Source organism: Pecten maximus, unplaced genomic scaffold, assembly GCF_902652985.1.
Source record: "Pecten maximus unplaced genomic scaffold, xPecMax1.1, whole genome shotgun sequence".
NCBI classification, from domain to species: domain Eukaryota; kingdom Metazoa; phylum Mollusca; class Bivalvia; order Pectinida; family Pectinidae; genus Pecten; species Pecten maximus.
The window spans coordinates 16,927-31,412 of record NW_022982857.1 but is presented as its reverse complement, the minus strand read 5'-3'; positions in this window follow the sequence as shown (position 1 = coordinate 31,412).

Sequence of the window (14,486 nt, the reverse complement as noted above, 5' to 3'; positions counted from 1 at the left end):
GCATCAACGAGATGGATGAGGGGAAGTAACTCGTACACACTATTGGCGTTGCTGAATTAGAGGTTCCCCAACAAGTAACGGGTGATTCCTGGCTGATACTTCAGTGTTAAATCTCGACCAATGTACATGATATTTGATCAAGATGTACGGTCTACAAAAATACATACCAAGGAAAAAAATTAAAAAGTCAAAGGTCTAGGTAATAGCTAGGCCAAACGTAAAGGTCAAATTCTTATATTGTCACTGATGAGAATCTTTTGATGACACACTAACATCCTGCTGGCCAAAGGTTAGGGTTAGGGCAAAGGTCAAGGCAATATTTTGAAGCTTTTTACTGATGAACTTTTTGTTATGAAATTATGAAGTAACTTGGTCGGAATTAACAAAGGTTTAACTGACTGAAGGTCAAGATCACTATGTCACCAGATATATTGACATGTTCTTTTCATGTTTTATTTATTTATTTATTCACTGATAAACATTTCGTTATGACATGGGGCAAAGCTGGTCAAAATTAACAAAAAGTAGATTGACCTAGCCAAGGTAACGGGGTCAAAGGTCAAGGTACTTCTGGTCCGATGGTAAAGGTCATTTGGTACAAAGGTCAAGGACAAAGTACATTTTGTATATCGCTGACAATAACCATGGCTGTAATTGGGGGAAATATATCTAAGGTTTAAATAAAGAACTTGAAGCTAACACATGCATGTTATTCCAGCATTATCATGTGCATTAGCCAAGCAAATACAGAGGTGGAAGGAAACAAGAGCCATATCATAGTATCTGTATTACATATTATTTTCTTTCTTTCGATTGTTGTTGAAGTCAAACGTCAACCTCAGCGATATGGACAGAAAGCTTCGTTTGATTAACGGCGTATACTGTATATAGCCACACGACGGGACCACAGGCGCTTGCATAGAAAATGAGAATTTAAAAAAAATGATATCAGTAGTATGTGTACTGTGTGATACAGAAGGCCGGAAACTCCGCCACGAGCGAAACGGCACCCCATCTCACTTCAATCGACTAAAAAACACATTTATTCAAACTGACACGGTGCACACTATATGCCACCGTCATCAGGAAACATTCATCTTTAACCTACCGTGTCACTCAATACGAATTGTTACATCCAAAACACAATAATCCGTGAAAACATCGCCGAATTCCTCACTCAGAACGCCATTTTTCAAACGGCTCCCTCAGCCTGTCCAGATTCTTCATTTACATACGGGGTTCAAAGGTCATGCGATTATATAATCGACTGTCACCAGGTGCACTTTTTGGGGTCATCTCGGCATACTTTATTTTACAGGTGCATGCACAGGACGTCGTTTGCGATATCACGGACTAATAAGATAGCATGTTTTAATGCCATGCAGTGATGAGATCGTCCTTTCCTTTTCTTCAACTGCATCATTTCGGTAGTTGTTGAACTTCGTTTTCAATCAAAAAGATTGCATATAACGGTGCTCAATAACTTGTTCAAGACAGGGCCGGGACATTATACGTATACCATGAACAAGCAGTATCAGTTGAAATTTTTCGAAGTTAAAATTAGGATGGGGTAATAGCTGATAGTTGTTTGATATTTTGATTTTTTTATTGTACTTGCCATCTATTTAGGGCTATGCCTATCTTCAATTTTTAAAAAAAATGGACCCCTACATGACTAGTTAAAAATATATAGACCACACACAATACCGGTAAGGATAAGAGGTTGTTCTGGGTATTCTGGCGTTAGCCCTAAAATACTATAAAAGTCTGCATGGCGTTGACACAAAATAACCACTACTGCCCCTCAAGTATTCTCTTTTCTTTCTCATTTCAATTCAGTTTCATAATTCTGTAAGCACTTCAGCCAGCTTGATTATTATTAGAGTAGCGTTTGATGCTTACACACTCCATTAATCAGGTAATTCATCAATAACTTAATTTTATATATGCGAGCGATGTAAAGTGGAATTAATGGATAATCAGTATTACAAAGAATACTTTACAATATGTTAAACTATTTGACATTGTCACTGGCGGATTTTAAAGCCTCCCCCCCTAAAATTGTCAAAGTAAGGGTATCTTAAAAAACGAATTCCCGTATCAATCAGCGAAATGATAATATAAAATTATTAAAAAACATCTCTCATATACTTGTTTTTATAAAACACACCAGGTATGAATCTGTCGTGAAATACACTAGAATGCAGGATTTTGCATTTACCTGCTTTTTTTTCAGGGGGAGAACCCGCGGACGTGTGACAAAAGTATGCGAATCCATTTCCCTTTTACCATTTTTTTAAAAATAATTTCAAGTATAAAATGTCTAGGCCTACTACGTGAATGTGATTGCAGAATAGGTATTCTTGACTTCTTTTGCTTTTCCTGTGTACTAGCGGATTCAGAGGGGGAGGGAGGGGTCCAGGGGGTCAGCCCCCCCCCCCCCCCCCCCCCCTTTTCGGATGAGTAAAAAAAAAATATAGCCTTAAAAACGATACGACAGTGACGTTCTGTGTGAATTCAATTTATGCCCCCCCCCCCCCCCCCCCCCTTCCACTTATCGAAAATCTTATTCTCGAAAGATTGCAAAATTTCCTATAATCATTTGATCATTTCATTTTTTCGAAATTTTGGCCCCAAGACCCGTCACCCAAAAAAATCCCGCCTATGGCGCTCGCATTACCACTAAATTACTGGACCCCCCCCCCCCCCCCCCCCCCCCCCCCCCCTTTTCCAATTCCTGGATCTGCGCCTGCTGTGTACTGTCATATACGGTGCGTGGTACTCTAACGTTTATGATTATTAATCATCGTTCATCGACTCTTCAAATAATCGTAAATTAGACGAAACTCTTCAGCGAGCCGAAGCATTTTCCGGACAAAATGCATGCGGAGATGACCCCCAAAAGCACACCTGACGACTGATGATCATACAATCGCATGACCTTTGAACCTCGTATGTAAATGAAGAATCTGGACAGGCTGAGGGAGCCGTTTGAAAAAAGGCGTTCTGAGCGAGGAATTCGGCTATGTTTCCACGGATTATTGTGTTTTGGATGTAACAATTCGTATTGAGTGGCACGGTAGGTTAAAGATGAATGTTTTCTGATGACGGTCGCATATAGTGTGCACCGTGTCATTGTGAATAAATGTGTTTTTTAGACGATTGAAGTGAGATGGGGTGCCGTTTCGCTCGTGACGGAGTTTCCGGCCTTGTGCTTAACAGATTACACATACCACTGTCAAATAAAAAAAAAATTGAAAATCACATTTTCTATGCAAGCGCCTGTGGACGGGACCATTACTGACCTGCCATATTTTAGCTTAATGGTGTTATAATAAGTATATTTGCCGTAATATGAAACGGTACAATTCAATGAATATTTTGAATTTCCGGCGATAACTTGACATCAAGTAAAGTCATTTCCTGCGCATTACGCGCCACGGCGGATACCCGTGGGAACAAAACACAGCCGTCAGATTGTAGTGTGTCCTTATGTAGCAACATTCATGTTACTCACAGATCGCTGCCCTGCAGGTAGGGCGTAAAATTGTACCTGCTGCCCCCATTGCATGATCGTAAGAGGCGACTAAATTTGGGATCTTAATCCCACGTACAGCGTATCACGGGGTTGCTAGGAATGAGATTAATATAATTTTCACCGTCCAGGGTACGAGAATGATAGAATCGCTAACCCACTTTTGGGGTGAGACAGGGGAAACTAAACCCGAGGGGAACGATTCTTAAGGCTTGCTGAGTATTTGGCCGCTTACGTGTATAAGATATTATCCCTTGGGTTGAGATTCCCCTGTCACACTCCAGTTTGGGTGAATGGTTATTTTTGTGAGACAATATCAGTCTGTTCTGAGACAATATCAGTCTGTTAAGAGGCAAGGTCTGTCTATTTTGAGACAATATCAGTCCGTTCTGAGACAATATCAGTCTGTTAAGAGGCAAGGTCTGTCTATTTTGAGACAATATCAGTCCGTTCTGAGACAATATCAGTCTGTTGTGAGACAATATCAGTCTTTTCTGAGACAATATCAGTCTGTTCTGAGACAATATCAGTCTATTTTGAGACAATATCAGTCCGTTCTGAGACAATATCAGTCTGTTAAGAGGCAAGGTCAGTCTATTTTGAGACAATATCAGTCCGTTCTGAGACATTATCAGTCTGTTGTGAGACAATATCAGTCTTTTCTGAGACAATATCAACCTGTTCTGAGACAATATCAGTCTATTTTGAGACAATATCAGTCCGTTCTGAGACAATATCAGTCTGTTCTGAGACAATATCAGTCTGTTGTGAGACAATATCAGTCTGGTCTGAGACAATATCAGTCCGTTCTGAGACAATATCAGTCTGTTGTGAGACAATATCAGTCTTTTCTGAGACAATATCAACCTGTTCTGAGACAATATCAGTCTGGTCTGAGACAATATAAGTCCGTTCTGAGACAATATCAACCTGTTCTGAGACAATATCAGTCTGGTCTGAGACAATATCAGTCTGTTCAGAGACAATATCAGTCTGGTCTGAGACAATATCAGTCTGGTCTGAGACAATATCAGTTCGATCTGAGACATTATCAACCTGTTCTGAGACAATATCAGTCTGGTCTGAGACAATATCAACCTGGTCTGAGACAATATCAGTCCGTTCTGAAACAAGGTCAGTCCGTTCTGAGACAAGGTCAGTCCGTTCTGAGACAATATCAGTCTGTTCTGAGACAATATCAGTCTGGTCTGAGACAATATCAACCTGGTCTGAGACAATATCAGTCCGTTCTGAAACAAGGTCAGTCCGTTCTGAGACAAGGTCAGTCCGTTCTGAGACAATATCAGTCCGTTCTGAGACAATATCAGTCCGTTCTGAGACAATATCAGTCTGGTCTGAGACAATATCAGTCTGGTCTGAGACAATATAAGTCCGTTCTGAGACAATATCAACCTGTTCTGAGACAATATCAGTCTGGTCTGAGACAATATCAGTTCGATCTGAGACATTATCAGTCTGTTCAGAGGCAAGGTCGGTCTGTTTTGAGACAATATCAGTCTGGTATGAGACAATACCAGTCCGTTCTGAGACAATATCAATCTGTTCTGAGACAATACCAGTCCGTTCTGAGACAATATCAACCTGTTCTGAGACAATACCAGTCCGTTCTGAGACAATATCAACCTGTTCTGAGGCAAGGTCAGTCTGGAATAAGACAAGGTCATTCTGTTCTGAGGCACGCTCGGTCTGTGATAATGCAGTCGTTGTGGAGGTTGAGTCAGTCGCCATTAACGCCTCAATAAGAGCAGCGGCATTGATATAGATGCCAAAGACAGAGACATCTCTCGAACTCGGAACCATTTTAATGGAGTCTCTACCCAGTAATCCTTCAACTTCCTCAGGTTTGTTTATAACAATAGTCGTTTCAAATGTCTCAGGGGTAGGAAAATCGTGTTCGGATAAACACTGTTGTCCTTCTACAGACCAGCGATGATTAGCTGATATAACTCGAAACCATTCCGAATGCAAATCCCTAAGGTTTTTAAGGAGACATTTAAGAAATATATCTGTATTCATATCAGGAAGATTTGATTTATCTCTAATTACAAAAGTATCTATTAGAAACGGTAGGGCCCCGCCCGCCAGTGAAACAAGTGTAAGATATGATGTTGTCACTTCTCCAATCACATCGAAACATAATATAATCAGGACCATGAAAATTAGGAAAAACAGCACAATAAGCAATTGTCTTATACTGTGGTGAGTAGTACGTAATGAATTGTTGTGCAATTTTGTATTACAAATGTTTATGCATTGCATGTAAAACAAATGTGTTATTCTCAAAATTCCATTTTTGTCAATAAATATTGGAATTCCATTATTTATTTCGTTTGTTTTTACCATTATCAAATAATTTTTCCCTGACCGTAATGCTTTTTTAAGGGTTTTATCCTCAACCAGTGAGGCTAAGATATTCTCTATTCTATTAAAAAAAGATTTATGCCAAATTGATATGCGAGCGTTTACCTTTGACCAGTAAATAATACCTGCCATTACTAATGGAAACCACTGGACTGAATTTACGGCTATATGAATGCAGATTGCGACGAAAACCTCTGAAAGGAAGAGAGAAATAAAGGTGCCAAATAATGCAAATAAAAACGCACTAAAGTATATCAAGTACCTGGAACGGACACAATGACAGATACATGTACACGCGAATGCCTGTCTACACCACGGAAGAATATATGAAATAAATGATTGATATATATTTCTATATACATATCTATAAAATAAAAACCATGACGTAGCAAAAGAGAATGTTATGACAGGATCGATAAATAAAAGAGAGTAGTTAAACTTGTAATAGATATGTGTTAAAGTACCAAAATATAAACAGGAAATTGTTAAAATAACACATGAATGATATATCAAAATATAATGATAATTTGTCCAGTCAATCAGTAAAATGAGCGGACTCAAAGAACTCAGTATAGATATTAACACAAATAATGATATTAGAACAGTTTTACAAGGTGTTATAAATTCTTTTAGTAGTGGATATAAAGAAAAACAACTATAGTGAAATGCAGTAAACATATTGGACGGAACATTCTTGTATCCTATAAGATCTCCGTCCTTTACTTCTATGACGTCCTCGCGGTTTCCACTGCTGTATTGAGTTCCTTGTCTAATCCACCAAACACATAGACAGTTTGCTAGGTTTGTTATTATAATCCAAGCGACAAGAAGCCATACGAAAAATGAAGTAATGACAAAAAGTGTGATATATGGAGTATCAAGTAGTCCAGTGAAGTCTTTACCGTTTTCATCAGTTCTCAAACACCGCCATTCCAACTGTAAGTCTGCCTTTGTTGACGCCATTGCATAGCATATTTGTTGTGGGGACACCTGAACACATTTGCCATTGTCGCATACTTTCGTGAAGTTATTTGATTGCAGCCTCATGAAATTAATCAGAAGATTTCCTGCACTTAAACATTCCTTAGGTGTAGTGTGCACTCCTATGTACATTCTTGGAACCTTTAAAAGTCCGCTGGGAGCCATAAACACGCCGTAGTTGTTCAGTGGCACAAGGTATTTCCAAGTATTGAGAATCTCCACAATCTGCCATTTTCGTTTCTTGTACTCAATGTCAACGAACAAAAGTTTTGTCACAATCTTTCTCAATGCCTGATATTCTGCAATATCCGAGACAGCAATGGAGATAGAGCAATTCGGAAATACCTGGTATACTCTTCGAGTGACGTCATGATCTACCGCCTTCACGTGGTAAATTACTGCCATGGTGACAAACAGAAGAATACATGTTTTAATAGCCATGCTTAATGTTCAGACCGTTGAGCTTAAAGGCCTAATGTGAGGTGGTAGATATATAAACCGACGACTCGAGATAGTAGTTGTTTTGTAAGTGAGTTATATATGTGAGTCAAGTTGAAGTTTCCGGAAACAATACTGCATGTTTCTACGCATGCTTAAAAATCGTCCAATTAACAGAGAAAAACTATGCATATTAAATATCATATACAATAAAATACTACGGTATTATTTTACCAATTGAGATTACGGTACATAACACATATTACAGTTGATAGCTATACTAAGATATATTTCTAAACCGTGAGTGTGGTTTTATTTATTGTTTTGACTCAAGTAAATTTCAACATGGCGGCCGTTCTACAAAATATACCACTCAAAATAAATCTAATAAATACCTAAACAAGATTTCTGTTTTTAATTGCCCTATAGAATTTATGCAATGTTTTAAGCTGAACAAACAGTGCGTAGGCAGGACGAATGAAGCACCACAGTTCCGGCATCTTGGATGCAGTTGGTATGTCACAGTAATTGAATCGCGGGAACTGGTTCGGTTTTGCTGTTACGCCGCGTTCCGTTACGAGTATAGCGGATTCATACCAGTACAACTGGTACAAAGTCGATCAAGGAATAACGGACTATCTATTACTTAATTGTTTATTTTGGCTTTGCAATATTTAATGTAATTCCAGAATCATTGACCATTTAAGGAAGCCCCAAACGTCCTATCAACAGCTATGCTATTCTTCTCGATAGAGTCGACAAAAAGTATCCCAGGTTCGAAGTATTTTAATGTGTAGCAGAGAGTTGGTACAGGCGGTCAGATGTTCTTGTCGTAGCGGCAGTATTTGCTCTTTGGTGGCCCCAAAACCAAGTGAGCAGAGAACCTGCTCCTTCATTTATAAGGCCGACCAAACGTTGGGCAACTACGAAGTTATAAACACCACAAGATCGTTGGTTGATCCTAGTGACCTGAACGTGTCAAGATTCTGTCAAAATGATACTTTGGAATCAAACTGCATTTGATAATCTTGGCGCCATCTGTTATAGTAGATTGTCTCAGTGCTGACAATTTGGGGTATGTACATTTAGTGCGACAACCTTTGATTGGTCAATTCCCCAATCATTTTACTTAATTGCGCAGATGGAACCGTTTGCTATATCGGTCAGCCATCTGTAATAATATGCTATCATGAGCATTACATAATACCTACTACATGCTGTTTCTTGTTTTCTTTTCTTGTCGATAAAAAGTTAATAACCTAATGTTTAACTACAACTCGCTTAGGGTCGTCTGATACCCTGCGTATCTAATTGACATTTTATTTTTATAAACTCATCTCGCTGTAGTACCTTTGTGACAGGTAGTGTATAGACTGTCGGCGCTGTAGTACCTGTGTGACAGTGTATAGACTGTCGGCGCTGTAGTACCTGTGTGACAGTGTATAGACTGTCGGCGCTGTAGTACCTGTGTGACAGTGTATAGACTATTGGCGCTGTAGTACCTGTGTGACAGGCAGTGTATAGACTGTCGGCGCTGTAGTACCTGTGTGACAGTTGTTGACTGTCGGCGCTGTAGTACCTGTGTGACAGGTAGTGTATAGACTGTCGGCGCTGTAGTACCTGTGTGACAGGTAGTGTATAGACTGTCGGCGTTGTAGTACCTGTGTGACAGGTAGTGTATAGACTGTCGGCGCTGTAGTACCTGTGGGACAGTGTATAGACTGTCGGCGCTGTAGTACCTGTGTGACAGGTAGTGTATAGACTGTCGGCGCTGTAGTACATGTGTGACAGTACTAGTGTATAGACTGTCGGCGCTGTAGTACCTGTGGGACAGTGTATAGACTGTCGGTGCTGTAGTACCTGTGTGACAGGTAGTGTATAGACTATTGGCGCTGTAGTATCTGTGTGACAGGCAGTGTATAGACTGTCGGCGCTGTAGTATCTGTGTGACAGGCAGTGTATAGACTGTCGGCGCTGTATTATGTGTGACAGACAGTGTATAGACTGTCGCCGCTGTAGTACCTGTGTGACAGGTAGTGTATAGACTGTCGGCGCTGTAGTACCTGTGTGACAGGTAGTGTATAGACTGTCGGCGCTGTAGTATCTGTGTGACAGGCAGTGTATAGACTGTCGGCGCTGTAGTACCTGTGTGACAGGTAGTGTATAGACTGACGGCGCTGTAGTATCTTTGTGGCAGTGTATAGACTGTCGGCGCTGTAGTATCTGTGTGACAGGCAGTGTATAGACTGTCGGCGCTGTAGTACCTGTGTGACAGTGTATAGACTGTCGGCACTGTATTACCTTTGTGACAGGTAGTGTATAGACTATTGGCGCTGTAGTATCTGTGTGACAGTGTACATTTATATGCCTTGAGGAGACAATACATATTGGCACTGAACAATTTTAATAGAGTTAAAAGTAATGAAAATCACGAGCAATTAGTGAGACGTAAGCGGGAGTACAAACGTGCTGAGGTGAGATGTAAAAGGCAATATAGTATGCTAGAGGGCGATATGTTGGAGCACCTACGGAAAACCAACCTACGTTATTTTTACAATAAATTTACAAGTGTAAAATACCATACATCAACTGTATCATTGGATGATTTTTACAATCACTTCAAGGGCTTAGCAACCAACCCTGACCAAGTTGATAATCTCCAGCAGGAGTGTGCTGATTTACATGCTGATAGGGACCCTGTGTTTTTGGAACTTGACCGTGATATATCTGTTGATGAAATTAAAAGTGCTATAAAGCGTCTGAAACGTTACAAGGCACATGGAATCGATGGCCTCTTAAATGAATATTTCATCGAAGCTGGTGACATTTTAATTCAACCTTTGCATACTATTTTTAACAATGTATTTAACTCTGGGTATTTTCCTGAAGACTGGTCTACTGCAGTGATGGTTCCAGTTCATAAAAAAAGGTGATAAAAGTGATGTGAATAATTATCGCGGAATTAGCCTTCTGAGCTGTATGGCGAAGCTCTTCACGTCTATTCTGAATAAAAGACTTATAGAGTGGTCAGAGTCAAATGACATTTTAACTGATGCTCAGTTTGGATTTCGACCCGGATATAGCATAGTTGATGCTATTTTTGCGCTCCATGCCATTATTACAAAATCTTTAAATTCAAGTAAACGATTATATTGTTGCTTTGTTGACTATAAGAAAGCATTCGATTCAGTTGATCGTTGCAAACTATGGCAAAAATTGTCTTAATTAGGAATTAGAGGGAAATTGTTATTAATCTTAAAAACCATGTATAAAAAGGTGAAGACCTGTGTCTCATCTAATGGTATTTTTTTTACTAAAAATCTGGGCCTCGCCCAAGGGGAAATTTTATCCCCAATAATGTTCTCAATGTACGTTAACGACTTTGAAAATGATTTCATAATTAATGGTATTAAGCCATACGAATTTGGTGAACTTAGCCTCTTTTTATTAATGTAAGCTGATGATCTGGTGCTTCTTGCTGAATCAGCTGAAGAGCTGCAAAACATGCTGAATAGGTTATTTGTTTATGCAAGTGCATGGAAATTGAGAGTAAATACTGATAAAAGCAAAATTGTGCTTTTTAGAAATGGGGGTCGGTTAAGAAATGAGGAGAGTTGGCTTTTTGATGGAAAGCAATTTGAAGTTGTTGAACATTTTACTTACCTGGGGGTTATCTTTAAATTTAATAATAAATCACATATTGTACAAAAACAACTTTCAGTGCAAGGTCGAAAGGCTGTGTTTGCATTACTTAAAAAGTGTAAAAACATGAATTTAAATTGTCATACATTAATTAAACTTTTCGATACCTATGTGTCCAGTATATTATGTTATGCATCCGAAGTTTGGGGTTCATGCAAGGGTCATGATCTTGAAAAAGTACACTCGGAGTTTTGTAAAAAGATTTTATGTGTTAAAAAATCCACATGTAATGTAATGATTTATTTTGAATTGGGTAGATTTCCAATTGTGTATACCCAGTATTATAATGTAATTAAGTACTGGTTCAAGCTATTAAGTTCTAAGAATTGTATCCTTAGAGCTACATACGATGAATTAATGTATATGCCAAAGCGAAATAGTATATTCAATTGGTTAACTTTTGTAAAAGATAAACTTTTTTACTCGGGCTTGGTGATATGTGGATAAATCAAAACAATTTAGATATTTCTGTAGACGTGCCATATATTAAGCAAAGAATTTTTGACGCTGCACGACAAGACATGTTCGCAATATTAAAGAATTCCTCAAAATGTAATTTGTATAGACTTGTAGTAGATGATATATCGATTTACAACATTATTTAAGTAAATATATAACAAAACGCAATAGAATTGTTTTTAGTAGATTACGTCTCTCAGCACATACTCTGTACATTGAAACTGGTCGATATCAGAATATTGGAAGAAGTGAACGTTTGTGTAAAGTTTGCCACTCTGGTGACATAGAAGATGAATATCACTTCCTCTTTATTTGTCCAAACTTTCAAGCCTTAAGAGACCAACCAACCAATTGTTTTCCCATAGACCTTAGTGTTAACGTTTTGGATTATTTCATTCAAATTCTTTAATTGAATATGACGATTATGGTTTATAACAAAAGTTTAGGGTCTGATATAACACCTAATCAAAAAAAAAAGTTGGGTCCTTCAGCTCAAATTTTCTCCAGGGTAGCCATTTTGAAAATAGGTGAATTTCGCAGTAAAAATTCTCAAAAATCTTAAATGTTTACCTGTTTACTATTATTACGTGAACTTTTGGGAAAAAAAACAATCGGACTTAAGAAATTTTTATCAACATTTCTTATTGATAGTTACCTATCAGGCTACATATCTATTTTCTCACTTCATAACATACTGGCCAATCAGTGGCTGCCAGACATTTGATCCTTGGCTCAACGTTCTATACACAGGGGCTGTTTCAAAAATATATTTTTTCAATTGGTTGGTTGTTCCCTATAGATCAAGATGCATTAAGACGTATTATTGGAAAAAACCATCAGTATTTAAGATGATACAATTAATTAGTACAACTAACTTCAAAGATTTAACAATGTTATGTAAATATGTATATGATGCCACACAATTAAGTAAAAACTTGATATAATCTAAAACAATCTCACAGATGTCCATTCTCTACAGGTATTGTTATGTCACTGCTATATCGCTGTGACCGCCAATTTATTGTATTGTATATATATGTGACATGTACTGATGAGCTGTAAAGCTTAAAGTCAATAAAATGAATGAATGAATGAATGTGTATAGACTGTCGGCGCTGTAGTACCTTTGTGACAGGTAGTGTATAGACTATTGGCGCTGTAGTACCTGTGTGACAGGTATGTATAGTTTGTCGGCGCTGTAGTACATGTGTGACAGTGTATAGACTGTCAGAGCTCTAGTACCTGTGTGACAGGCAGTATATAGACTGTCGGCGCTGTAGTACCTGTGTGACAGTGTATAGACTGTCAGTGCTGTAGTACCTGTGTGGCAGTGTATTGACTGTCGGCGCTGTAGCATCTGTGTGACAGGTAGTGTATAGACTGTCGGCGCTGTAGTACCTGGGTGACATGTACAGGTATGTATAGTTTTTCGGCGCTTTGGTACATATGTACCTGTGTGACAGTGTATAGACTGTCGGCGCTGTAGTACCTGTGTGACAGACAGTGTATAGACTGTCGGCGCTGTAGTACCTGTGTGACAGACAGTGTATAGGCTGTCGGTGCTGTAGTACCTGTGTGACAGGTATGTATAGTTTGTCGGCGCTGTAGTACCTGTGTGACAGACAGTGTATAGACTGTCGGCGCTGTAGTACCTGTGTGACAGACAGTGTATAGACTGTCGGCGCTGTAATACCTGTGTGACAGTGTATAGACTGTCGGCGCTGTAGTATCTTTGTGAAACACAGTGTATAGACTGTCGGCGCTGTAGTAAATGTGTGACAGGTAGTGTAAAGACTGTCGGCGCTGTAGTACCTGTGTGACAGACAGTGTATAGGCTGTCGGCGCTGTAGTACCTGTGTGACAGGTATGTATAGTTTGTCGGCGCTGTTATACCTGTGTGACAGATAGTGTATAGACTGTCGGCGCTGTAGTACATGTGTGACAGACAGTGTATAGACTGTCGGCGCTGTAGTACCTGTGTGACAGACAGTGTATCGGCTGTCGGCGCTATAGTACCTGTTGTGACAGTTAATGTATAATTTGTCGGCGCTGTAGTAACTGTGTGACAGGTAGTGTATAGACTGTCGGCGCTGTATTATGTGTGACAGACAGTGTATAGACTGTCGGCGCTGTATTATGTGTGACAGACAGTGTATAGACTGTCGGCGGTGTAGTACCTGTGTGACAGTGTAAAGCCTGTCGACGGTGTCTTTAATTCAGGACTGGAGACGCCGGGGTATTCCCCGATGACATAACACACCCACGAAGAACAAGTATTTCTGTCAAAGGAAATTCATAATAGGGGTTAAGTGTGGGACTAAAAGACCCTTTAGTATGAGCAATTAAAACACTCCAAACCCTCCGCCCTTTTTAGAATTTCGTATAATTGTCGGAAAGTGTAGGGTCGTTGCATCTTATAGTTTTAAGTTAACGTACTTCCGTCTCGTAATAAGCGTTTAAACGGCCTTAATCTAGTCCTTGTTAAGGTCGTTCTTGATAATTTAAATCACGAGAAAAAAGGCTTTAAAAAGAATTTAAGTACTGTGTAGACAAACGGAACTTAAGCGATTGTAAGATTAGAGATAGGGACGATACTTCGAACTAGTGTTAGTAAGCCAAGATACAAAACAGTGTACATACTGATACCAAGAAATACAGAATTTTCTAAATAAGTAATCTAATTGATGAGAATTGGAGTCAAACGTCCAGGTCAATTTTTGTAACTTTACACTAATGAACATTTGCTATGGCAATATGAAGCAGTGTTAGTCGGAATGAAACCATGAGTCAACTGAGCTAAAAGTGAAGGTCATCCCGTCAGAGGTCAAGTAAGTTCAGACAGAGGTTAAGATCAAATTGTGTATCTTTTCACTGATTAACATTTTGTTATATTATTTTGAAGTAAGGTTGGTTGGAATTAAGCAAGGAGTCTGATGATCAAAGATCAAGGTCACTGGGTCAGAATCAAGGTAATTGAGTGTAAGGTCAA